This window comes from Anas platyrhynchos, chromosome 7, assembly GCF_047663525.1.
Source record: "Anas platyrhynchos isolate ZD024472 breed Pekin duck chromosome 7, IASCAAS_PekinDuck_T2T, whole genome shotgun sequence".
NCBI lineage: Eukaryota > Metazoa > Chordata > Aves > Anseriformes > Anatidae > Anas > Anas platyrhynchos.
This window is the reverse complement of record NC_092593.1, coordinates 5,418,335-5,446,117: the sequence shown is the minus strand read 5'-3', so window position 1 is coordinate 5,446,117 and position 27,783 is coordinate 5,418,335. Positions and strand designations below refer to the sequence as shown.

General features: G+C 39.1%; 1 protein-coding gene and 1 long non-coding RNA gene across 2 annotated transcripts in view; one reads left to right on the top strand and one right to left on the bottom strand.

The window, feature by feature from the left end:
* The window catches only part of LRP1B (LDL receptor related protein 1B), a 669,075-nt gene that overhangs the window by 622,935 nt on the left and 18,357 nt on the right, over positions 1 to 27,783 (bottom strand). The window lies entirely within an intron of this gene.
* LOC119717462 (uncharacterized) lies at positions 180 to 6,465 on the top strand. The gene is made up of 3 exons (XR_005267036.2): positions 180 to 313; positions 3,555 to 3,604; positions 3,709 to 6,465. It is a non-coding gene; the product is annotated as an uncharacterized lncRNA (long non-coding RNA).

Below are 27,783 nucleotides of genomic sequence, written 5' to 3'. Positions count from 1 at the left end.
AAGTGTTCTCACAGCACAGGCTAGAACTGAGCCTTCTTCAGCCATCGGTAAGCAGAATAATGCAATGACACTTCCTTTTCTATTACCTTCCCATCAATACCCAAGCTGGTATCTATTACAGCTAATTCTAAGAGCAAGTTTAAGAGCTCTGCAGTCTCAGGTCTGCCCCTGCTGTGCCGTGTCCTCACCCTGCCCCACTGTGTTGCGTTGGCACCTCCCTGCCCCAGGGAACCCCCATGGACCACGGGAGCAGCTGGGCACCATGGGCACGCTGTGCAGAGCATCCCCTGGTGAGAATCCCCAAAGAGAAAAGGTAAGGGAACCGCAGGGGCCATGTTAATTGATTTTCAATATAAACAAATAAGGCATTAAATAAGCAACTCGGTGGTTTTACTTGCATGAAATAATGGCTAAATACTCAAACAGAATTACACTGAAGTCCTGGTTAACTCTTACATCTATATATGCTGTTGGTGCTCCAAATCGACATATGCTAGTTAGGAGTAACTACAAGCAAATAAAAATGTTTGTTTGTTATATTTATCTGAAACAAAAGCAAGTGGAGGTATTTGTCATAACAAAACTACATTATTTCAGATCAAACAAAGCCAAGTGCTTACCTCTGAGATTTATGGGGTGGGGAGATTTCAAGACATATTATATGTAATATATTTTTACATGTGCAAAAAATTTACCAATAAAGTGAAATGTAGTCTACCAGAGAGGAGGTAAATACCATCCCGAGTCAGGAGTCTCCACTGCCCAAGTGATCTCTGGAGAGCAGAGGCTTGGTGAACAAGCTCCAAACACTGAGGAGCCTTCAGCAATGCATTGGCTTGATCTAATCATTGGAGACAATATTCTCTTAAATAAACTATATACTCACAGACTACTAAAACTATTGTTCATCACAGCGTTTTCCTGCTAAATGTTTTCCTACTTTAGGTCTTTGGCTACCATTTGGTGCCTTTTTTTAGTTTGCAATGCCCCATTATTTCCTTTGCAATGCCCTTTCTATCCACAACCAAGTCCCCTCCTGCAGCTACAGCTCCTTATCTCATCACAACAAAACCCAGCTTCTCTGAAGAGCTTTCCCACATTATTTCATGAGCAGTGTTTTCTTTAACTCCACATTGTCCCAGCATTTTGTCACTGCCAAGATCTCAGTAGGGACTCTTTGGAATAAGGCACAGTTTTATTTGTAGACTATGGCAGTCAACGTTCTACATGATTTTGGGACTAAATCAAGTCTTTTATTTCTTACCAACAAGGCTGGAAAAGAAACCACAGAATTGCAGAAGCCCATAAACATACCTATTTATTTAATACAGATGCATTTTAAGGAACAGCTGCAACCTCCTGATATTTCCCGTAGCTCGAAGCTTGGTCTGTGCCTGCTCTGGGAAGCAGGGTCCATGGGACCATGCCATGGGGCAAGTGCCACCACCGACCTAAAAACCTCCTGCAGATGCACTCCAAGGGAGAGCCAATCCCATTCTGCAACACTAAAAAAAACTCAATTTCCATGTGTATTAAAGAACCAACACCAACAGGAAACAAAGAGAAATAAAATATGCAAATACTAATAATTCTCATATCTATTGCTTTAATGACATCCCAAACTTCACCACTTCCCCCAATATTACTAAAATTCCACAGCTTTCTCCCATGTTGTCACTATTTATAAGACTAACACATTTCAGAACTGCAAACCAAATGCATGGAAAATGAATATGAAAAGCAAAAATTTCTTCATTTTGATGTTAATGAAGTTTCTAATAACTGTTTTCATTCTAAGTATCTCTAGATATTAACTTTCATACAAAACTCATTAATTTTGTGAATTATAAATTAATACAATAGCCTTCAAACATCTACCTAATTTCTGCTAATTTCTAATGTATTTGCAGTTTTACATTACTTGAATACTGGCATTTTTTCATTGACAGCAACAGCAACAGGCAATTATCATCAATTTGTGAAATACTGGGCTATTGGATTTTGAAGAATTAAAACCAAATGAAGTATCTTGGGAATACTGATGAAGCTGTTGCTTGGTCGCCTCCTCCAGATATTCTGTTTGCACAGTAGGCAGATGGAGGATGTTTTTAAATTCATTCAAGTCAGTCAAGAGTAGGGTGGAATAGGACTAAAATGTTTTCCATCAAAATTCAGTGCAAATTCTTCCATCTCTGAAGACAAAGTGAAACACGAAATACTCGAACTCCTCGTTGGCTTGGCACTATTCGTTTGGTCTTCAAACACAATTCAGAATCTAACAGATGACTTAAGATAATCACGGTACATCAAAAGCCGTAAGGTAATAGATACAGATGGTATTAAAACAAAAACTGCAGCTAGCCTTAGGAGAATCCCCTCTGCCATGCAAGCCTGCCAGGAGTAACTTGGCAGCTCAGCACCAAGCATTCCCCCCACAGCAGCACTGGATCCCAACACCCATGTGTGTGCTGAGAAGAGAGGTGACCCTCAAGGGCATCTGTTTGAGACAATCTCAGCAGACAGACAGTTATTGCAAGGTTTCTTAGAGGTTCACTAGCCCAGAGCAATTTTCTTTGGACTCAATGAATTCATATAAGAAAACCCACTTAAGCAGAATGTGAATTTCTGGTACCTATGGAGGTTTACCCACCATTGGTCTCAACTCTTTTCAAGGATGATGCTCTGAAGCAATCAATCTTTAATTTGACAGGTACAGGCTTTCTTGTATAATCTAGTAAACACTGTAATTTACAGATTTTCACATTCCTGGAAAAAAAAAAATCAAAAATCTTGAATAGGTCTTTTCCTTATTCATTCACTTTGTGCAAAATTGGGGGCAATACGTCAATTTTAGTATGTCAAGGATAAAATCCATATTCTGTTCTCCTTTGAAATCCTTCAGGACCTAATTGACTCAAATGACAGAATAAGACCCATAGAGAGAACCATAGAGTATAAAATTACAATTTAATTTATTATAAGTTTTGTTTTATTTAACAGTCTATAAACTCTCGCAAAAATTCTACCACTTTGTTTTTTTACATTTTTAATTAGTTTTGAAAAGATCGTGTTACACAGAAATTCTAATGAATTATTTTTGGTTGATCTCTTCCTCTTTTACCTATCCCAGATTTTCTGGTCATTAGGTATTTCTCATGCATGTCGGACCTTTCATTTTTAACGCTTAGAATGATCAAGGAGCCTGATGTTTTGTCATTTATTTTAAAATTAAGATGACCGTGAAAACTAGCTCAGTTAGTCATTTCTGTATAGTAGTCCCTTATCATTAAAGCAGCAACATTTTCCCAACCTCCATAATTAACCTTTTTGTACAACCGAAAGCAATAGCAATCTATCCTTTGAAAGCCCTTCTGGGGCTACTTAGCACACTTCTTTCACAACTAAACAGAAATAAGCCAGCAAAGATGAAGAAAAAAAAATCCACCCTGCTTAGAATAAAATTAGATACTTTGTTCTATATCAGGCACAAAAATATCTCAAATCAGAATTAAAACCTCATTTAACTTTTTTTTTTTTTTTTTTTTTTTTTTCAGGTCCTAAATGCCTGGCTTTATTTTTATCTCTATGAACCCATCAGTTACGGGTAAAATGTGTATTATCCAATTGCTTTCAGCATAAGATTATTTCCCCTTTTATGCAATTGTTTGCTTCTACTCACTATTCTAAAATCAATTTCTATTGATCCAGCCAGTGGCTTGCACGTTGTTCCCGACAAAAAGGAAAACTATGTCATACAAATTCAAGGCACTAGAGACAAGCAAGTTCCATGATCGTATCCAGCCTTCATTTTCAGAAAAAAAAATCTCTTATATTTTCTGCCTGTGATAGGGAGCGAAGATGATAATAAACACAAGCTTACTTCATAAAACTGAATGCAATACTAAAGGAAAAACTGCTGCAAGAGAACTTCAGCTCATGTCAATGGGCGTAAAGCAAGAGCACTCATCTACCCCAAGAGCCTGCCGCTCACGTATGAGGGCACGACGATAATAGTAGTAGGGTTTTATTTGTTATTCTGGAGCTACTTGGTGCTTAGGACTGCAGAAGTGCTCATGAAAGACTGAGCCACGACTCACGCTGGGCAGCCCATGTGCATGCCGATAAGACACTCCCGCACACTACTGAAAGTTCGTTCATGCTACTCCACATGTGCTACAGAAAGCTTCTTCTGGGAGGCCATACTCTTGGTAAAATTAGCAGCATAACTTTAAATTGTCCTCTTGGAAAACAAGCCACTACAGATGACATGCGGGAAATTATACTTATTCTCTGCATAAAAAGACCGCTATTTCAAAGTTGCCACAGTGGCAGAGATGAAGCCCATGTTTGTAGGAGGAAAAGGAATCAAGGTCTTGGCAGAAGGGGTTTGTTTGTTTGTTACTTGCTGGTTTGCTTTTTCTGGCAGCCATCTGAAGAAGCTGAAGAGTTCTAACGATGGCATAAATCTCAGTAGAGATACAGTGAGCAAAAGCAGGTGAAGTGAACAAAGCTGAAATTTAATCACATTTCTATTATAATCAAATATGTATTCACAGTTGTGTACAACATATTATAAAAACACACAATGAGCTAAATTGTGATTTCAGCAGTGTAAATAGCAGAGAAAATGCATTGATCTCAGGAGAGCACTTCTGGCTTCTCACTGGTAAACCAAGAAGAATTTTGAACAACATATGCTAATTATATACAATATAATCTGGCAATCTGTACAGTCATCGCTGAAACTAAACTTCATTCATCCTGCCAGAATGTTCATTGGTCTGAAACTTTGCTGCAGAAAGAAATATAACCCTCTGATTTTCGTCAGGCAGCAAGTCAAACTTCAAGTCACATTAAAAGCTAAAACTTCAATACATATCTAAATTCTAGTTTACCTTCCCAACTCACTTTGTGGATGAGGTATGATTTCATAAGGCAGTGACTTACCAGAACTGCAAAGAAAAATATCCTGCACGTTTATTTCTCCATTGTCTATTTTACATAATTTGTTGTTCGATTAGTAGGAGCACATAATTAAAAACAAAGCCCAGGTAATTAAATTAAGAACTGATTTATTTCTAAATCGTATTTCTCATGGTTAGAAAGTCAGCAGCAAAACTCTGCATTGAGAGAGAACACCCGCATGAAAAAACACATTAATAAAGCAGGTCAGTGAAGGGAGGCAACAGTGTTTTCTACTTCCTTTTCCAATTAGAAGAGATCTTCCAAAAGCTAGAGTTTGTCTAGGCTACATTATGCATTTAGTCATAGTTTAACATCCTACCAGTCTTATGCATTTCCTTGGCCCCAAAGTGGCATTTGTCATCCTTAGTAAAATGGAGTACCTCGACTCATCTTCATCTACTCTAGCTGGAATCACTGTGGTTTCCTCAACGTGTGAAGCATCTTAAAATCTAACCCCTCTTCCCTCCAGCAGGGGTTTGGTTTAGCCCATCACAGGGCCTCCTACCCACAGCAGTGGAAAGCCTCTCGCAGCTGGCTGCAAGCCGGGGGATGAGCACAGGGAAGCGTCCCACCGCTTTTCGAGCATGCTGGACTGGGTTTCTCACTCTCCGTTGAAATCTGAATACCGACTCCCTGATTTGCATGTTCCCAGATGCTATCCAAGTGTGGAATATCACCTTGCCAACGTTTCGCAATTCAATACGTGTTGACTTTGATCAATGCTGATACTTCTATAGGTAGCTGTGCAAAAAACACCTAAATACATTTTAACATCTACCCAATGAACTCTTCCTCAAAATCACCAGGCTTGATCCTGAGGTTACAAGTAAACCATAGCGTATGTGATCATTCGTCGCTCCTGACACCTTCCCTTTTTTCCTCACTTGAAAAATTGATCATCGTAATACCAAAGAAAGTTTGTATTAACATAAATCTATTCCACTTAAGCACTGGCTTGGACAACGAATTATTAAATCTTGACAAAAAGAATATTTATGAGATACAGAAGAGCCTTCTGACATAGATGAATCAATATTTTTTTTCCTCAGAATTCTCGGAATCATCAAAAAGACAATATTTATATAGAAAAAAACCCTAAGGCAGTGACAAGGATGGTATCGTATTTTTCTTAAGTCAGTGCAATAAAGTAAACAAGAGGAAAAAAAAAATCAAATCTAACGGAAGAGCCCACAATATGTCACAAGGACATGTTGTTGTATATGCTAGGAGAAAAAGCAAAGAGTTCAAGCAGTGCCGGAGGATTTGTGGCAACAGGCAGACAAAATTGCATCTGCACCCTCAACAGTAAACGACACATGTAATAGGGCATGCACAGCTTCCATTTCGGGATTTAAATCACTGGGTGTTCTCATTGGATGCAATATAAATCCATGCTGTTAACATCTATAAAATAATCTAATAAAACCGTTCCATTATCAGCAAAATCTCCTTTAAAATGCACTTCCAAAAGTACAGCCTGCAAGTGAAGATTTGGTCTTGCAACAAACACGGGCAAAAAAAAAGCGGTAGCTCTGCACCACCTGCCAATTTTGTTCCTCTGCTGCACCTTTTTGCTGGGCATAGGTGGGGGAAAGTGGTACTTTTAGGGATGATTCACTTTTGTTTTTTACTGATGTCTTACGCACAAAACTGCACCCCAGGATTTGAAGATTTTCCCCTTTTTTCAACTTTTTTTGGGAAAAAGCAAACAAACAAACAAACAAACAAAAAAACAGCCAGGCTTATCTTTGTATTCCCGTTACCACCAGGTCTGACATGGGACAGTATTACTTACCTCATATTTATTTTTAAAGGTTAATTAAGGTTTGTACACTACCTGGTGACGTGCTTTGACAATTAATTTCCATTACTATTGATCATCTCATACATCAGCATATGAGCCAGCACCACTGGCATTTTCTGTTTCCAAGTGATGCACTACTGGCATTGAAGGCTTTTGATGATCATTGCTGAGATGCTGTGGAAGACCATGCTGAGAACTGCAAACATCATCTTCCTAAAGTACAGCTGGTCCTAGCCAGCACTAACCTTCCATTGAATTCCGCTCTTACAGCCAGAGGAGGAAAGATATCTGGTTTCCTCACCACTAATTTATTTTGCTTTTATTTCCTTTTACCTATTACATGGTTTAATGAGTTAAAAAGCTACCAGGTATCCAGATCAGGGCCACTTTTAAAACTCATTGATTTATATATTCAGGTGAATTTAACTACAGCTCTTCTCTGGGAGATTTAGGCTTCTGCAAAATGAAGACACCTCTCCGGCAGGAAAGGGCAGATCAGCAGTCCTGTACAACCGTCCACCTACCAGGAACAGAAAAAGGCCTTTTGGAAATAATGAGATAAATCTAAAATCAGGCAGCCTAGGAGAGTGGTAGCTTTTGAACTTGAAGGGAAAACGAATGAATTTCTCCTGTTTTGACATACTAGAGTGAAAATGTCCAATTGCTCTACTAACAACACTTTGATTTTATCCCTAGATTTACCATCAGCATATTTCTAAGCTGCGATAAATCAAAACACAACTTCATTTCCAGCACTTATAAAGGGATACAACCACGTCTCCCTTAACGGGATATTAAAATTAGTCACATAATTATTAAAGAAAACACCTTGAGGCCTTCCACTGAAGGAGTAATATTAAACACCAGAAGGTATTACTATTTTTGCAGTGTTTGAGAGCATTCATCTGCCATCGCCATCCCTTGGAGACAAGAAAAGCTCAGAGGAGCACAGCTGACCCACGTGTTACATATTTTCCTCTTGTGCTCTGCAGTTCTGCTTGGGTCCGTTCTGTAATTTAAATGCTAGTTGTCATTGTTCAAAGGCAACTACACTTCTGAGATGCTTCTGATAGGAGATTGTTTTCATTTTGTTTTGTGCTGGTTTGAAAGCTTTTGTATCTTTTCTCTTCGGTGCCAACTGCTTTGCATGGTAGCTGGTCTTGAGTTTTACACTGCAGTGATATAGCTAGGACTGCAGGAAAAGATCATCAGCCCTTTGTACTGCATTTCATTTTGCACCAAAACCTCCACATATTTTAAAATTAAGGATCTGATGGTAGTGTAGCACAACATTCAGGGTTGGTTTTTTTGTTTGTTTAAGATATGTTCTAACCATCCGTCTGATTACGTGCAGTACTTTGCATAAGAGAACAGCAAATAATGGGTCTGATTTTTGGTATTGCAGTTTATTCTGTGCCACACTCTTAGTTTAAAAAATATATATGTCACAACTGTATTCATTAGGAGATTAAATATATATATATAATGACCATATTCATTAGGAGACTGAAAAAAAATATCATGACTGTATTCATGAGGAGATTGAAAAAAATAATGAGTATTAATGGTCTAAAAGCCATTCTAGAAAATAAAGAAAATATATTGAAACTATAAAAAGGAATTAATTTTTACTGGAAGTGCAGATAGAAAAATAATAGCATCACAACAACACACCAGTAAAATGCACACAAATTTTGGCTCATAATTTCAAATATGCTCCGAGTAGAGACTGTCTAGCTTCAGAAGTATTACTGCAGCCAAGGCATAAAAAAAACATTAGCTGAGAGCCAGGCACCTACACAGGGTAGCAGGTTATCGGAGCAGACAGTTGTTCCCATTCACTTAATGAAGTTTCCTCAAGTTGCTAAAGGGTACAGCTGCTCTGTGCCCTTTTGGAGCTTTAAAAGTCTTCCCTTGGAGATCATTTGCAGTTGCTATGTATTCAACAGTTTTGAAAATCCAGCCATCTATCTTTGCATCAAAAACCCATATGCCCAGAAGAGGTCCGTGGAGGGAAATGTCTGAAATCTTGACCTTCTGATTTGATCTTTAAACCTAGACTTGGATGATAGCAACAACTCCAAAATAAGCATTTGATTGATAATATCCTGAAAGCCAAATATGTGTTCTTTAAACACTTCGATGAACCTGCAAAATGGTTGCATCTGCTTCCTTTTCCAGACTGTCATGCAACACCCTGTGAGGAATTGGTTTTCCCCAATTGTATGCAAAGAGAAAAAAACACAAATGCACTTGGATCTGCGACTTTAATCAGAGCAGAGTTTAAGGCTATGATTAAATAAGATAAAGCTCAAGTTTGGAAAATGTTGCCTTTTATAGGCTAATCCTTTCTCTGTGGATATCAGTATGTTGGAGCATTATTGTACAAACTCAGCAGTGAGGCAGGCCAACACAGCATTACAGGTTCACAGGTCCAAGGAAGAAGCAAGACAGCCTGGGGAGACCTGGCAAACCCAGCAATGCCTCAGCTCATCCCAAGCAGCCAACTCTCCCTCGGATAAGAGGGGGTTCAGCTCCCTCGGGAAGACGACTCTGGTTGGTAAACCTACCTCGAAATGCACAAGGGTATAAAAGATTTTCTTCAGAAACTTCATTTGCCTTTCTAATTTGCTTTACCTCAAGCCACTGCTGTTTTGGTAATGGCCACAGGAGAGAGTAGCACTAGACTTGGAAGTTGTTTTTGCCAAGGAGCCCTTAGCTGGATTTTTCCTTTGGGCTACAGATGCCAGTGATGAAGCAAATACCCAAAGAACAAAATGCCACCCTTCATCAGCATATGCTGATCATAGCTGTCTTATTTAGGCTAAAAACATAATGTAAGGATGAAAGCAGGAAACTGCGTATCAATTTTTTTCCAAGTTTGTTTTACTTTGCATTAGAAATTGTGCTTCTACAGCACAGATTGTGGCTGACATGGTAGGGGATCTGCACATTTCAGACACAGAAGCCTCCCAGATGTTCTGAGAGGGAGCAGCAACTCTTGGTACCACTCAGCACCCCTTTCTGGTCCACCTGATGTTCAACAATATTCCAGATTACGCTGCACAGGCACCCAAAAGGAAGAAGTCTTTCTTGAAAGGCTTTCTAAAAACGAGTAGAGGAATGTTTTCTCTTCTCTTCTGAAATGCAGCCTTCCTGTGGTGATTAACATAACTACTCTCAGCATGGCCACCAGAGCTGGTCTTACAGCAATAGACCCATCGTTTATTTTCTGAGCATGGGAAGAGCAGTGATTATTACTACATGAGAAATTTTACTAAAGGTGTGGACTCTGAAGATTTTAAGGAAATAATTTACTTTTTTGGCACCAGTGAAGACCTCCTACTTAGGGAGCTACCCCTAATTTACAGATGGGGAACTGATAGAAGAAGCAGGATTCATGAGGGACTCTACAAATTGTCCTGGCTCTTAAACCTGAAATATTAAAACATAGGAGACCCAAGCTACCCACTGCACTAACAACCCGACACAAAATGACATAGGTTGAACCTCTAGCTGCTTGCTCCTGCTTTCCAGGCTGAAATTTAGGGCTGGCATCTCTATTCATTGCCTGCAAATTGCAGTTAAGTGAGACCTTTCACTGGTATCAGACCCATACAACAAAACCAGCTTCTGCTGGCTGGGAAGTGCTGACAAATTTTGGTAACCAAACGTGACCCTCACTATTAGAAACCAGCACCACATTTTTGTCTGCCATTCATAAGTCATTTTAATATGCAGATATATGCCTGCTGTGCCTGATTAGAAGGTAAAAAGACAAACGTTCCTACAACGTGAAATAAATGCCATACATTCATAGTAAATGACTGCAGAAAAGCTTTAAGGATTCCTAATGGCGAGCCACTCTTCCTCAGCAATGCTTTCAAAAAGACTGACAGACCAATAATAAAATCAGAAATAAAACTACACATCACTCATCCCACAAGAAGCCTGTAGACATGGCAGCTACCGATCTTCCTTCTAGTTACAACACACCACACAACCCCTCTCTCAGCTGTTTCATGCCAATAACAAGCATGGGCTGCTGCGACACGGGATCCCATTTTCTCCCATGCCCTCCTGCATGCTGACGGCAAAAGCGCGTTTTATAAACACATCCCAGTTATTTCCCTTGGGCTGGATGAGACACACACTGGTGAGCACTTAGAAGTTCAGCATTTTCTCCACGAGCTGCAGCGAGTGCCTCTGTGAAAGCGCTCTCGGCGGGGCACCGTGCCTCCAAAGCGTGGATTTCCTTGACTCCCCGCAGGATCCCACAAATATCTCACCCAGGAGGTCGGCTCCCTGCTATCAACAACATATTGCATTGCCTATGAGGTCCTGCAATGCCCCAGTGCTGCTGGTAGGTCATGCTAAGGAAAAAAACACAACTAATTACAGCACCGAAGTGTACGTGTGCCTGTACTCCTTATATACTTCAATAATACAATCATCTGCTGCAATGAATAATAGCATGTTACATGGACAATCACCCTTGAGGGAAAGCGTTCCTCTAAGCCTAGATGACACCCTGCATTCAGTCCATTTGTATCGGAGGAGGAATCGATAAGCACACCCCACAAAGGCATTTCAGCAATGCCACTCCAACCTCAGCCTGGCGTGCCGAAGAAGATTTAGATCTGGGAAAGCATTGCCTACCGGAGGGAAAAAAAAATATGCTGACACCAGTCTCATTTTGCAGCTGTAATTTCCATTCTGTTTTTGCACTGCAAGGTGATTTGATGAGCCAAAATAAAGTATTTTAATAAGTCACTTCGTGAAAGCTAAAGCTGCTGAAATCCAATTTTTTCTTTCACAACTCAAGTACTCCAAGAGTAGTCACCGACTCACCTGAGAGTCCTTGATGTTCCATTCAGACATCTCTGATTAACTGAAGGAAGCACTAAAACCCACACATCGGCAAGCCTTAAAGGAAATGTTTGGGAATGTAAGGAAGTCATTACAAGTACCCAGTCACGTCACACATTCCCTCTGTTTTGAAAGGTAATCTGAAATAAAAAAACACTTTTTCTTCAAGAACGGTTTCTATCAAATAAAAAAAAAGAATAACATAAAAAGCCTTGAAAAAATACCTCCGGATTGTAATGCATACCCTTATCTCCACAAAAATCACGTGCCAGATGAAAGAGAGGGCCTAAGCAGAGATTTCTTTTAGAGCACCTGAATTTACTACAACAAAAAGATAAGCAGTATTATTACATCCTATTCTGGGATTCGGGTTTTTGTGCTTGCTAATTATCCTGGAGCATTCTGCAGCCAGAGTTCAGACCTCACATTTGATTCTAGCAGAGATGAGTAGAAATTGTACATTCAGAACAAGTACAGCGTATGCACAAATTTGTCTTCATTACCAGTCTGTTTTCAATGACCAGAACAGTTGAAACATGCCAGATTTTGGTCTTATTTATGATACTCATGAGAATCCAGCTATGCGACTACGTATTCACATCCGTATCGCTAAGACACCGCTAACTTCGTTTCCCCAGTTGTAAAATGGGAATAATAATGCTTAGCGGTCCACATTGCTCATTTAATGAAATAATTAACTAGAGACAATTTATGTTCCAATTTAGGCCCCCTTTACAACTACAGCAGAAATGAGGGAATTGCACAGCGAGCAAGTCATGGCATGGTGCCTCCGAGGAGATTAAGTGCCATTGGCACCTGCTGAGGCTCAGCGTGGCCACGGCTCAGGTTGCGACTTTGAATCTGCCCAGGAGAAGAAAAGCAGAGCCACAGGAGCCAGTAGGGAAAGCTTTTTATCAACGTGAACGCTTCTGCATGTTCAAATCAGTAGACGTTAAAATTATCGGATGGTCAACAGATGGAAAATGTCATATGGACTCTGCTCATGTTGCAAGTGCTACAAAACTCAGCTCAAACATCAGAGTTATTAGATGCTGAAATACTTCACATCAATCTACAAGTTAACTGAGTCACCTGCATTTCCAAAGACGCCCATAGAGTTCCTATACATCTCTACAAATATGTATTTTGCTTTGAGAGCCGTGTTACAAAGGAAGACAAACCAACACACAGCTCTGCAGGGAGAGAGGCACCAGAGGCAGGAGGGGCTGCCGACGCAGGTACGGCTTTGTGAGACAGCAGGCAGCTCCCACAAAACCAGCCCCAGGGGAAATTTATCCTAATGGCAACCTACGAAAACACGGTATTTACTGGATAAAGGTTACCGCTCAATGTTGCTTCCACTTTGGCTTTCAAGATCACCATGATATACATTAAAGAACATTTTCATGCACATTTTCTTTGTACCAACAGCCAGCGGAGTACTCTGCTGAGGGTAAAGTGGAACTCAGTCATTTAATGATTTATACTTTGGGTTCTTTTTGAGCCATTTACAGCTATGAACTTTAACATAGGAGTTTAGGGATATTTCAGGAGCCATTAGCATAATGATCCCTTGTTAGGATCCTCAACTGCCAGAATTCTCAAATGGCCTTTTTCAATTGTAAGGTCAGAACAAACATGCAATCACGTTGCTAAATATGACACGCACAAACATCGCACATCTGTGTTCCTATGGAAACTGTTTCATTTATGTTTGGGGTTGACATTTATTTATTTTTTCTGTTATTTTACCATCTCTCAAAATTCACCTGTAAATCCAAAATTTTCAACATCCATGTTGAAAACACCGATCCCAGTGCTGATCTCAGTACCAGGAACGCTTTATTTGAAGCTGACTTAAAAATATGACTTTTCCTTCATGAATACTGAATGAACAGTGGTTTAGTTGGGATTAGTACACATGACAGCATTTGAAAAGAAATTGAATGCCTGAAGTTTGAGATTTATACATCTCAGCTGAGTCACTCCTGTCCTTCACACCTCTCCTCTTACACCTTCAATAAGGTTGCCGGGCTACGTCAGCAATTCATTTACAGCTCCTCCTTTTCTTACTTTTTTTGCAAGTTGACTGGTTAGCAAGGATTTTTCCCCTTGATCTATCCATCTTGTCTGATTTTCCTTGCTACATTTACAGAAACGGTCATAGACACGTTATGCTTCATGAAGCTTTTTTTTATACTCGTAGAAACTTGGATTAGAGTAGCTTGGGAAGACTGAACCAATTTAGCTAGAACAGGAATTTGACCCAAAGTGCTGTCAAAAAACTAAAACCTGAACTCCTTTAGTATTTTAGATGAACATATAAGTTTAATAAAAGTTGGTATTCTTCTGAACCTCTGTATAGCATTCCCAGCCAAAAAGAAAAGTAAGACCTGTTTGTGTGAGATCACAGGTCCCAATGGGCCAGAGGAAGAGCAGTTTCCATACAGGTAAATTAAGGCCACACATTAAACAACACAATTTACTACAATTATTGAGTTTTCTTTTATACTGGATATATGCTAACACTTTTCCATGCCTATCAGAGTAATAAACTATGATAGGGATGTCTACACAAAGAAAAAACATTTTCAAACAGATCAATTCTGTAATTATAAATAATTATTAGATAAATAAATTAAGAAGCAATAATGCAAGAAGTCACATAAAACAAGGTCACTGCTAAAGCCAGGCTATTCCAAAAGTATATAAGGCTGGTATTTCTTAACTTCTATAGACTTTAAGATAAACATTTATTAAAATTTGTCTGTCCCTAGTTCTTCTGCCCTGGGAGGAGCATGCTACAGCTGACATTATCATTTACAGAGATTTCTCCATATTATAATCAGTCCCCAAAGAAACATTTTCTCCTCTCAAATCCTGTGGTCCCTAAAGCAGTTCCTGTAACTAAGCAGACCTGTAATCTTTCAGCTTTTCAGTATCTTGCAGCAATTTGCTGGCCCTGCTGAGCACTATTTCAGGATCGTTTGTTTTAATTCTCAGTCCCCTCTATTCCCCCAATTAAAACTCAAGTTAATTAATAGTACCGGTACAACTAAAAAGGTGTCAGAAAGCCCTTAACTTTACCTTCTACTCCTGTTGCTTCAAAATAAGAGTAGCTTTTTCTGTGTTTTCCCATGTTACTCCTGTAATTTGTTATACCAGCGGCACAGATTGGGTACATTTGAAGAGCTCCAAGAACATCTTTTTCCCCAGTTTCTGATTATTACCACAGTAACCAAAACAGCTTTGTCCTTCATCCATAAAATGTTTCCTCCTAGCACAGAAAGATCTGTCAGGAACTTTCGTAACTTGGGACCAATACACAAGCTCAGTGTCTGAGACTGAAATATAATTCTGATTTCAGTAGGACTGAGGAGGATACCCCCTCAGAGGCTACCTCTGTCTCCCCATGCTTTTGTTCAGATAATTACACCCACAAGCAACTTGGCTCACCACAGTCTCCTCCAGCACGTCTGCACAGTGATTTCTACCTTGCACTGTGACAACCTGAGGAGGTTTCATTCCTCAGAAAATTTAGTCATGATGTGTCTCTGCTTACAGCTAACTTCCAGATGCAATACTTTTCAATGTTTTGATGCATACCGTCTGCAGAATAAGCAGTGAAGTTCCTTTTTGTCCTATCTAGCTCCACAAACACATACGACCACTTCAAAAGGTTTCTCCCCAAAACATTCACACCTCACAGAGCAAGACAAACACATCAAAGGAACAGCCACTGGTGCTCCACTGGTTCCACTGGAGGTTTCTGGAACTAGCTCTGCTCCACCAAACCCAATGCTGACAATCAAATCATTGCACAGTTTCTGAACACGTTCAGTGGCTGGTTGCTCTTTGCACTGAAGGATGCTCTTCCAATACAAGTGGGCATCAGTCAAAGAATCTCTGATCTAGCTGCAATTCAGAAGACCAATTACCCCAAACTATTCATTCTTAAAGTTCTTCAACCAGGAGGCAGTGCAGGTGCCTTGTCCAAATGCCACTTCCACTGCATTGTCTCCACAGTTGCACAGTTGTTCAAGTGCAACAAGAAAAGCATGCTGTATGGTCTTTAGTGCATAGGCAACACTTCATCTCCTCTGCTTCACTTTTATAGTCTTGACAAAGTCAACATCAAGGCTACCTTCGCCCGAGGATCAACACCACTTGACTAGCCCAGGCTAAAGTGAAAATTCTGAAGCTGAACCTTTCCTGACCGTCTTTTTCAATCTTTTTCCAAATATGATCAATGCCACTGTGCACAGCTAAAGCTGTCAGTCTCCTCTTTATAAAGCTGCTCATCATATTTATTGTAGCCAGTTTTGCAACCCAAAAGTTGATTTTCAGTGAAAACCCACCTCTGAGGTCAACATTACCTGACAATGCTCTCTCTGTATTATCAGCTACCCTATGTGTGTCCTGTAGCAGTTACAGAATTGGCTAGAAAAATGTTCACAGCCAAAACAGCTTTTCCAAAGAAAAGCTTTTTATAAGCTGAAAATTTCCATTACAGATTTACATAGTGACTCCTTCTTGAACTTTTGATATTTTGTGCTATCTAACAATAATGGTTTGCTCAAATACTCTAGCTTTTACAAATCTTTTTAGAAATAAACCATGATGTAAGCTAACTGGAAACACATACATCTGGCCTCAACTATGTGACCTTCTCCTCTAGAAGCATACTATTTTGATGCAATTTTCAGGTAAGTCTTAAAGGCTTCTTTCACAGCCCCTATGGTTTTTTGATTGCTGACAGAATTACCTCTTCCGTTTTAACTGGGAAGGAGGAATCTTAAAACAGTGATACTGCTTGGACCCTTCTCTTTTGGGAATCATACTATTGTATATTGGAAGAGAACTCTGAACGACTCTGGAGAAACTCCCTCATTTAAAGCAGAGTTAAATTCAGAGGTGTGTCAGGTGCTCCTTGGTCTCATGAAGTACACTTGAGGATTTCTAAAGATGGAGATATCGCAGCCCTACTGTGCAGTTGTCCCACTGCTATACATCTTCATGGTGATTTTTTAAATAATTTTTATCATTTCTATAAGGAAATTCCCTTTCTGCAACTCATGACCACCTCTAAATGTAGTTTCACCTCCAATATCAGAAGTCTTTTCCCGATTCACTGTGTAGAAATCTGGTTCTCTTTATCCAGTCCCTCACTGCTCAGAGGCAGTGTTCAAACCACTAAATATTACTTTTCAGATAAACACGCATATATCATACTTCTTATAGTTGCATACAGGAGGATTAATGCATGCTATCCCTTATGGCTTTATTTAACAAGAGCAGGCATGGGTTACTGACTGGATTGTGATGATACCAGCTGTGGGATGGACCATCTCTTCTTTGCTGTTGTCTTTGAAGGAGATTAGAAAAGCACTTAGCCCAATTGATTTTATATATATATTTTTAATGGACTTTCAACTCAAAATAAACCCAGAAAGGCAGCAGATTCTAAATTCTATTCAGAATTTAAGACAATCTGAAGCAGTGTTGACACACAGCTGTATGCTCAAAATTCACAATAAAGAGTTGAACATCATCCAATACTGCAACTGACTTCTGAGGTACTCTACTGGCTCGACAAAAACAAGGTAACAAAAAAACCCAGCCTGCTAAAATCAACATCCCTAAATACTAAGAAGCACTCATCTGACTTTGTGGGAAGTGCAGGGAGCTCTGCAGTTTTAATGGTCAAATTACTTATGTTGGTACCCAACCACATATTTGTATGCCAAGCTTGAAGGTACACCTCTGGAAAAATCCGGGCTCCAAATCAGGTAAATCAGGCAGTAAATGAAGTAATCTATGTTAATGCAGGAATGATCTGCAGGCAAAGGTGCAGAGATGGAGCTCTATTCTGTCTATGGGAAGGAAAAAAAAAAAAAAACAAAAACCTGAAATTAAGAGTCCACGAGATGTACTTGGAAACAAAGGGTATAACTTTGTAGCCAACATAAAAGATAACAATGGCTCTGAAAGCCACTTGAAAAAAAAAAAAAAAAAGAAAAAAGAAAAAGAAAACAGAAGAACTATGTATTATTATGCTCAATGCAACATAACCACTTTCCAGAGTAACATACATAGGAATGTGTTTCCTCGGGATTTAAAATTAATGATTTGATAGATTGAGGGGAGAAACAATCTGTCATAAAGAGATCTTTTAAACAAGGCACATATGCACCGTAATACTTTAATTGTACATCTCTGTATTTTAGAAACATATCTATCTGACCTTCTGCATACTAAGAACTCATTGATTTTCACTAATTCTTAGCACTCAGCAGGATCCTTGATTCTCAGAGCAAACCAACAGCAAACATTTGTAAATCTCTTAGTGTGGAAGTGCCTTAACAAGTGGTGACAGCTTTTTTTTTTTTTTTTTTTTTTTTTTTTAAGTAAATTGTATTATCTTGAATATTTAACTAAGTCAGACATACAGCAGTCATTGCTAGTTTTCAAGCCTTGCTGTTACAATTTTATGAAAATAATGGCAAGACAATCACCAAATTTCTTTGGTAAGAAATGAAAGTATTTTCTTGTTATGATTTCAGGACCAAAAAGTGTTCTAAAAACAGATTATTTGTAAGCAAGTAGATGGAATAAGTGAATTAAGTTCAGCCACATGCATGAGTTTCTTGAATTATACCAAAATGCTCTTTGGAGATTCTGGGCTGGGCATCATAATGCCATGCACATGCCAAAGGAAAGATAGCATCTGAGTTGTCCTTTCTGTCCTTGTAGGACATGATCTGGCTACTGGAGATGTGTCTAAGCCACAAATAACTACTCAACTTTCACCTTTAGGTTCCTGTTATTCCTGTTATTCTGGGCTGAACAGACACCATGAGACAACTGCAGAGCTGCTCCTAGAGACACTAGAAAAGCTAGGAAGAGATTTTCTTAAAATCAAGATGTCAAAATATTCCCCTTATTTTTCTCATTTTGCATTTTGTTCCCTTGATTGCTTTCGTCAATTTATAGCTTGTCTTCACTTGGTTTGATTTGCTTTCCATAATGTATCCCCTTCACTTTTCATCCTCTGAAGAAAACATTTTGCCTCAGAGGAAAAAATTTCCGTAGAAAGTTTTCTTGGATTTAAAGACCACTTATTCTGATTTTTGAAAGATGCTCAGCTCTTGCTTTACATATTCTCTTTGAACTGTTATATTGTTCTCTCTTTTTTAGATTTAATAATCTGCTATTTTTAAAAGGTACATCATATGTTCACAGTGCTGGAGCTAATTCTCTGCAGCAAACACCACAAACAGAATACTTTCCTATACAAAAGGAAATCAGATGAGAAATCAGATGAGAACGGGTTGGAAGCTAGTGGACAGGTGCATGCTTCAACAGCTAATTTTCCAGTGGGCCACAGCACACAGTACTGTCTATTGTAAACACATCCTGTCAGTCTTTTGTACTTAATTAGTAAAATACCACATTTTTCCACCAATTAAAAACAGTGGTACGCATCACTACTTTAAAAGATCATTTCTACTAGGACAAACAAGAAATCATGAACACTCTGACACTGAAAAATATTATTGAAAAAACCTGCAATAACATTACTGCAATTCCATTTTTTTTTCTCCCCTGAACACCAGCATGAATTATTCTTCAGCAGCCAGCAAATAACATCAATTAGGAAGAGAAGCAAGATGTGCTACTATAAAAGGACATTATCTCCCCTTGGCTAAAATGACCTTTTTAAAGCCAAAGTAAAATTTTTAATTAAAAGTCTGAATTGCTTCTAGAACTGTCTTAAAACCAGGAACTTTTCATAAAATCGAGGTAATTATGAAGTACCAAACATATGAGAGTTTAAAATAGGTTATATATATTACATATTGATCCTTACAGGTTATATAAATTTGTGTAACAAGCATATGGATTTAATCCCTCACTTGTACAATAAAATATGCCTACATCAAAATCCATTTATTTGTTACATATTGGTTTATGAATAAAGAACGTTGTGGCATTACTATTTTATTTGCCTGCATACAAAGTAGGGGTTCATTTATGACAAATTGATTAATGCATATAATATGTTGGTTTGCAGTTGCGGAATATTAGATGTAGCAGAATTGCTTTTGGTTTGTAAGTCATTAATTTGCTGATAAGCCATACTGGTTGGATTTAAACCCATAAAGGTCTATTTGCCTTTAACTTTGAATAATGGCTGCAAAGAGGTACCAGGAGCTCTGTATGCAGAGAGACTCCTGCAGTATGTAAGAAAATTACTCCCATGTTTAGGAGTTACCTATGTTATTAAAGGTAGCCATAACAGAATTTGAATATTAACCTACCGTTCATGTGAAATTTATGACTAGCTGGGAACCAAAATTTGGAAAAAAAAAAAAGTTAGGTTCACAGGAAGGATCTATATATGTAACACAACATTTCTGTAAGATGTATATGTCGCATCTCTTACTCACAGGTATTCAGCAGTAATATTAAACACATACTTTCATTAAAAAAAGTTGTAGCTGGCTTTATGATGAACATTTTAAGCAATCTTTGACTCTAATGTCACCCTCACACTCCAGGCAGAGGTTTATAGGAGGGAAGGGTTCATGGCACAGGGAAGGGAGCAAAAGGGGGGCTCGTCCACCCCCAGTATCATGGCCAAGCATCACCTACCACATCATCCCAAAGCTGTATCACTGGTGTACTTCTTTTACAGAAGTAAAAGCTTTATAAACCTGCTTACTCCATCCCTGTTATAGCCTGTCAAGCCCACTGCAAAGCAGAGGAACATAAAAAGCACAAATAACACTTTCTTTAGGAGCACGGGATCAGACTGGCAGGTGTGGAGCAGCAGCCACAGGGTCATTTCGGTGTCAGCAGCGGGGCTGAGGCCCATGGAGGCTCCATCTGCTGACGTGGACAGTCAGCTTGGCCAAAGCTTGTCCAGAATTACCACTTCCATATTTTCCATAGATCTGTCATCTCTGACATAAACCTGCCAAAAAGCTGAGCTACTGACTAGTCATGGAAAAGGGAGCAAGAGCAACTTCTCCTGATGGGAGAAAACTGGTGGAGAATTAAAAGGAGGGAGGAACAGAGAGGGGACTCTACAAAACTACTGCAGATTCCTTCTCTCACAGCCTTTTTCAAGGATTCAACATGAAAGGGAAAAATATGGGTCTATGAATGTGCTGAAAAAAAAATATATATATGTATTTGCTGAGGACCCCTCTAAAGAGCTTGCAAAATAACTGTATATGAAAACTAATTTATTGGGAAAAACAATATGGTCATTGATTTAAGCTTAAATATTTGGTATTGATTTTGGTTCAAAGAAGGCAGCTACTTTTTTTTTTTTTTTTTTTTTTTTTTTTTTTTTTTTATGTACAGGGTATTGGTTTCTAGTACTAGCACCAAAGAAATTCACTCTGTGCGCTAATAGCAAAGTTTGGGTCTCCAATGGTAACAAAAGGCTTCAAACTTTCTAATGCTTTTAAAACATTGCTATTTATTCTACACCATGACAGACAGGAAAGTATTCCCACTTTAACTGCAGAAAAGGAGGCACGGAAGGGAAGGCAGTAACTTCAGACACTAGGAGGCTTTGGAGGGGTTACAACACACTTGGCAGAAGTGATGGAAATCCGTGTCAAATCAATAGGTGCAACTGATTACCTGCTATCACAGATGATGATGATAGCACTGCTTCAGACCAGGAGCTTGAAGGCTCTTGTTTGCTGGGAGGTTAAACATGTTGCATTCACATCTCACTTCAATTACATTGCAGAGGTAAGAGAAATTAAATAGGCATTAGTCAGCCAACCTCATTAACCCTGAGTTAAGACAGAGAGACAGAAATCACTAATTTGAACACGTATTTTAATAAAGCAAACACGACACAATAGGTTTACTATTGTGTACATTAAGAATTAGATTAATAGAATAAGATTAGAAAAAATGCTTTTGAGTGCTATAATGTTTCACACATTAGAAACAAGACTGACATGTTTGAAAATATGATGCCTGACTGATTAACATCCATTTAATCCTTTTAAATGTTAAATTTGCTTTTCAATGGGGATGTATTTGTTGAAACACAACAACTGACTTCAATGCACTCTTAAAAGAACAGATGCATCTACCCTGAAATCCAAATATTTCAGCCAAAATCAATGCGTTTTAACACAAGTCAATAAAATTACAGGAGATGAAATACTTATTTTAACCAATACATTTCCCCTGAAATGTATATAGTGTTACTGAAACCAACCTAGAGTCATTGGAACTCAAAGTTATATCTAACCTTGAAGTTAAATAGAGGAAGAAGGGGGTAAAACTATTACCAGTGGTAGCGATCTCATTTGAGACAGGCAATAAATTTCCTTAACAATGCAGAAAAATAGGTAGTAGAGAGCTCACTATATATAATCATTTTTCTTCTCTATTTACCTACATGTATGTATTCTAGAAATTTCATTAATAACCTTCCAGTTTGTGTCTATTTTGCCCAGACTTTTTTTTTTCTTTTTTTTCCCTCCTGAGATTTCTGCTCTGGGCCAGGGAAGAAGACACTGAGCTCCAAGAGAAACAACAGCTCAGCAGAATAGCAGGCAGATGTTGTTGGTGCCTCTTTCCATCTTCCATCCATAGGCACGGCACCACAGTACTCACAAAACCAGCATATTTCTGAAATCTGCCCATACTTGCTTCCCACTTTGTGCCCAATTGTGTGTCTGGAGAAAACACCGCATCACTTCTGTGCCCTTGAAAATGTGGGAATTTTTAATTAATTTTTACAGAAAAGTTTTCCCTCAAATGACCTTTACCCTTTCCACGTGTTCCCCATTATGAATTACCTGAGATGCACAAAATTGGTTATTAATACCATATATATTGTTATGTATCACTATATATTGTTGCCTGATTAGAACATTCTGGTTTGACAGGTCAAAAAAAAAAATTGTACATTCCTAAAACGATATGTGCTCCCTCTAGTGTCCATGAAAATCCACTCCGAATGGTGATAGACTGCATGGGATCACGTCCAGTTCTGCAATAAAAGCCTGTAAGAACTAATATATGACTCAAGAATGAATCAGCATTGAATTAAATCATAGGATTTAAAACAGGAGATAGGTTTGCAGGAATTTAAGAAAGGTTAAGCTAGAATACAGAGCTGGTCAGGAAAAGACCCATATAACTGGAAAGAGAGCAGTGTTTTACTTTTTATATTCATAAAATATTTTTTGTGTTGAGTTTTCTAAAATGCATCAGCCAAGTTTCTGTTTGGTTACAAACCACTACATTCAAACTGACACACCACTCAAAGCATTTGCCTCTCTTAAAACAGCTAGAACTATAAATTCACAATAAGATTAAAATCAATTATTTAAATCAAAGTTTTCTGCTTGTTGGTTTAAATCACCGCTAAATCACTTTGATTTAAGTCAATTCACCTTACTGAACCCTTTAATCTTTAAGTCAATGACAAAGCTCCCATTGACTCCAAGAGGATGCTTTAGGAGGATTCCCTCAGGCTGAGCAAACCAAACTCTTCCCTGTTCTTGCCAGAATCACGTTTAAGCAACCATTAGCCAAGTCCGATACATTTGTTTTACAGACCAACAGAGGGGCATCAACAATTACACAACCTCATGCCGAAAGAGTACAGAAACGGAGCGAGAATCCCGTCCTTTTTTTTCCCTCCCCTGCTACATGTTTTTACTTTTAACTAGCTCTGCCTGAAAGCTAACTTTGTCTCTTCTACAGGAACGTTTAAGCCCTGATCCAGCAGCATTGCACAGAGCTGTTGGAGCCAATGCAAAACTCTGTTTACACCAAATCAGGTCCCATCTGTCCACTCGCACTAAATATATTGGCTGATCAGGGTCTAGGAGTTCTCTGCACTTGAATTGTTCTTTTTTTGGGGGCATAAGGATGCATGCAGCATTTTTAATAAAAAGCTGGCTGATGTTTTAGTGCCAGTGCTGCTAGAGAAAGATCCTGCATTCATTATTCACAACTCTCTCTGAAGTCAGGGCTGGGTTTTGCCAACACATTAATTCTCACTATTTTTTTTCAGAGGAAAAAGAAAAGATCTTTGGAGGAGAACCAAACCAGTGAGCACACACAACAAGCACACATGCAAATCCATATCAGAAAGTGTTTTCGGCAAAAAAAATGGCTGCATTAAAGACAGAAACGCAATTTAAACGTTCAAATTAAATAAGGCAATTAAGACAAACTAATTCACATATTCCTATGGGCACCTTTAAGAGCTCTAGATGTAGGACCAAGTTAGCTGAAGTGGTGCTTTTAATTTAACTAAACCACGAAATGGTCCTTGCCCCTCCTAAAATGGCTGTTTCTCTGGATACCTCACACTTACATACTTGAACTATTCCTTTCTTAGTGGCCATTTCTGAGCATCCAGGGGGCTTTTCTGACTGCTTACAGCTTTCCAGGAACCGCGTGTAGTTCTGATAAACACTGATATAATAAAATCAGAAGCTACCACCCCTAATGAAGCAATTATCTCACAAGCTAAAAATAAATACGAGAAGTCCAATTAAACAATTTTGTTCTCCCTAATGCTGCCCAGTTGTTCTTTCCCTGCACCTTTGACACAGATGATGTGTGCACATCACCATATAATTTGCACCCAGAAGCACTGTACTGCTGGCGTATATTTAGATATTTGGGACTTTTGCAATCACAGAGGCACCTTTAGGAAAAATGGAGCCCTAATTCGCTAAACGCTGTTTTTGCATTTTCCTCAACTCTTCCAGGAAAAGTCGGCAACAACAGCATTAGCGTATCCCCGAGGTAGTCAAGAAATTGGTACCTTATTACCCGTGATCACACCAAATTGCAGAGGAATTACGTGATTTGCCTCTACAGGTCACATTACGGTGACTACCCCTGCACAGGGAGAATATCAACACGGAACTTGTCCCCATGGTTACACCTTGATTAATGCACGGCTTCTTTGTAGAAGTTCAGGATCAGCAGCTGCTGGGCACAAACCCAATGTAAACCCGGTGCCCTGCTTAACTTGGATATCCCATGGACTTATCTTTCATTTTGCCAACAGAGAGCTATTAATAGCAACATTTTAAATAAGCCAGATTTTTGAAAGTGAACTAGAAATCACCACAGTGGGAAGGCACTTATAAGGCACTGCTGTACCACTGAAGAGATCTGAACACAATTATTGTATTTCTAGAGGGAGAAATTTCTTCTATATGTTTTTTTTTAGAACCATGCTCGTGGTTTTATGTCTTGAGGGTTTGCCTGAGAAAAGCAAGAGTTTTGCTCACGTTAAAAGGAAATTCTTAACTAATAGCAACAAGTGTAACACTAAATATAAAGGTAGAAGGACTTCAAAGATAATAATGGGAAGCAAATAGCTAACCACAGGACTGAAGAGGAACACATGGGCTAGAAGAGGTGTACAACGCTGACTGATAGCAGACTGGTCCAAGACCAACTGCAGAAAAACCAAAGTTCCCAGCAGAAGCTGAATACATAATCTACATAATTATTATTTTTTGTCATGAAGAACTTTCAAATATTGAAGTTCCTGATGTGGTATTAGAAACTAGCTTTAAAAGTATTCCCTTCAAGATACACATGGCAAGAATATGTGAATTATACACACAAAGACAGGGCTCATGCACCAGAGACACTGATCATCTCCCAAACTTCCACTTCACCAAAAAGGGGTATGTAGGGAAAGTATTAGGAGAAGAGGAGCAAAGATAAAATAAGCAAAGCACTCAACACCAATGACACCAAGACCAGCGGGTGTCCTCCCAGCCTTTTGGCAGGTTTTGCCTCACATCTATGCAGAATCAGATACATGGATTGGGGCCAAGAAATACACAGTTATGATTTTATTGAACAATCTTTATTGGAGGAGAGGGGTTGTTAAACTTTCACTTACAGCTTTTTTTAAAAGGTAGTTTAGTAAAAAGGTTGAAGCTCTGGGGACCGTTACCACAAGATAAATGTTAGAGCTTTCCAGATCCAGAGTGAATCTGCTTATATAGAATAAAGAAAAAGAAAGCACTCTGGAGAAATTAAAGCTATCTCCCACTTTCTATTTGTACTTTTCTTGCCCAGAACCACCTCACCCTAATCCTTTTTTTGCTTCAAAACCTGAGGACTCCTGGCTACTTTACGCACTAAGAACACTTGAGTCAGACTGCACATCCTCCTGTTTCATCATGTAACAGAAGTTTTTATTCTTTTCAGACACCTATTCCAACTGCTGTCCAGCTGATTCACCTCTGGATACCTTCCCAACCCATCGCCTTGCCCACTTCAAAGGTGGCATTTGGAGCCCAGCAACTCCCTGTGCTCATGGGGCAGATGTCCTCATCTCTTCTGAGCAGAAGCCTCGACTTGCGTGCTGTCTCTGTTCCTAAATGCATCCCTCTTCCCACACCAGGTAATCCCTGGCTCACAATACATCCCATATGCATTTTGTCTTTTTTTTTTTTTTTTGTAACTGATCTACTTATGGAGAGAACGTTAAAAATTTGCAAAAGCTAAGTAAAAAAAAGACATATTATTCTTGAGAAAGCAGTTATATAACCCCTCATTTGTAAGATTATGCACTGCATAATGACTTTGGGAATATCTTGTGCAGATCAGTTTTACATGTACATTAGTTTCTACACTCTCAGCAATCTCGGACCTTGTCGCTCAGCCTGTCACACAGATGATCCCTGTAATAGCAGATTTGTCTTTGCATATTTTTATTCCTAGCCTACAGCCCAAGACAAAGAAGAAATAATTCTTAATCCACTTTGTCTAGCTAAGACCGAAAGGATATAACATCATTCAGGCGCAAGGGAACTTGCTCTGGAGCCCCAGCACTCCCCTGCATCCCATAGATGGGACATTAGGAGACCATAGGGAAGAAGACAGGTTTTCAAGCAGGCTGCAGAAATAAGGATACCACAGGTAGGGCAGCACATTCATTCTCACCAGGTAGCACAATTTCACTGCTCCTCTGTAAGGACTCAGCAGAGGGAAAGACGAGAGCTCCCCCAGGAGCCTGGCTGGAGCTCACTAGGACAGGTCAGCTGGTGCAGGCTCTTTTGGCAAGGGCTCTGCCTGATCGAGCAACACAGCTCAAAGACACCACCTAACCTTGAGAAAGTAGCAGAGTTTGGGTTGCTTTTGTGTTGTTTTAGACTTGTTCTGGCCTCATAAGGAACTGAAATGAGCCCAATTTCCATGCAGGTAGGCAGAGTGAGTCTCCTAGTGGCAGTGGCCAGTTCTCTTGCCTGAAAACAAGTTATAAATAGCAGTATTATTCATGCATCAATAGCAGATATTCAAACACGTCTCAAAGACGGTGACTGCAAACCATGCCAAAGCGATACATACAAATCCATATCGCTCCTAAAATAACCTCTTTCATAGCTCTCAGCCAAGGAGCGGCTGCATCCTCCTGGTACAGCAGAGGTGTCAAAGGCATCTTCCTCTTGATCCCTTTGGATGAACTCGCTAAGAGAAGCCGTGCTGCTGGAGCACATCAGATACAGGTTCAAACAGAGATTAAGTGACTTTCACAAGTGGCAAAGAACACTGGAGTACAGGGTCTGAAAGGGAGGAAAGATTAGAAGAAAGGTGAAGAGGTGACCATCTTTGATGGAAAATGAACAGGTTAAAAAATATGAAAAAGCACATCCAAAAATCCAAAAGTTCAAACCTTTCCAATGGCATTGAGACAAACCCCAAATAGGAACAGATTGTGAAGATTTCTGGAATTAGGAGGCGTGCTTTTTGTTTATAGCATTTAGGGGTAGTCTGTGTTTTATATGATTGTGGCAAGGTTTTTGGTTGTTCTTCCTTTCAGGTTTTAGAAAAAGGCAAATATGTATTCAAAAGCCTACCCATTAGTATACACTTCTTATAAGTGACAGAGATTTATGAAAAAGATTTCTTTACATAAAAATCAACAGATGGCACTCCGTAGGTAAGTCTATTTTTTCATTTAATATACATCTGACTGCAGTCTCGGATGATTTCATGAGTCCGATTTGAATACGACTACTCTGAAAAAGATATGAAAAACACATTTGAATTACACTGACCCTCGCAATTCTTCTAATGACAGATGAAAAACACACACCCAGCCAAGAGATCTG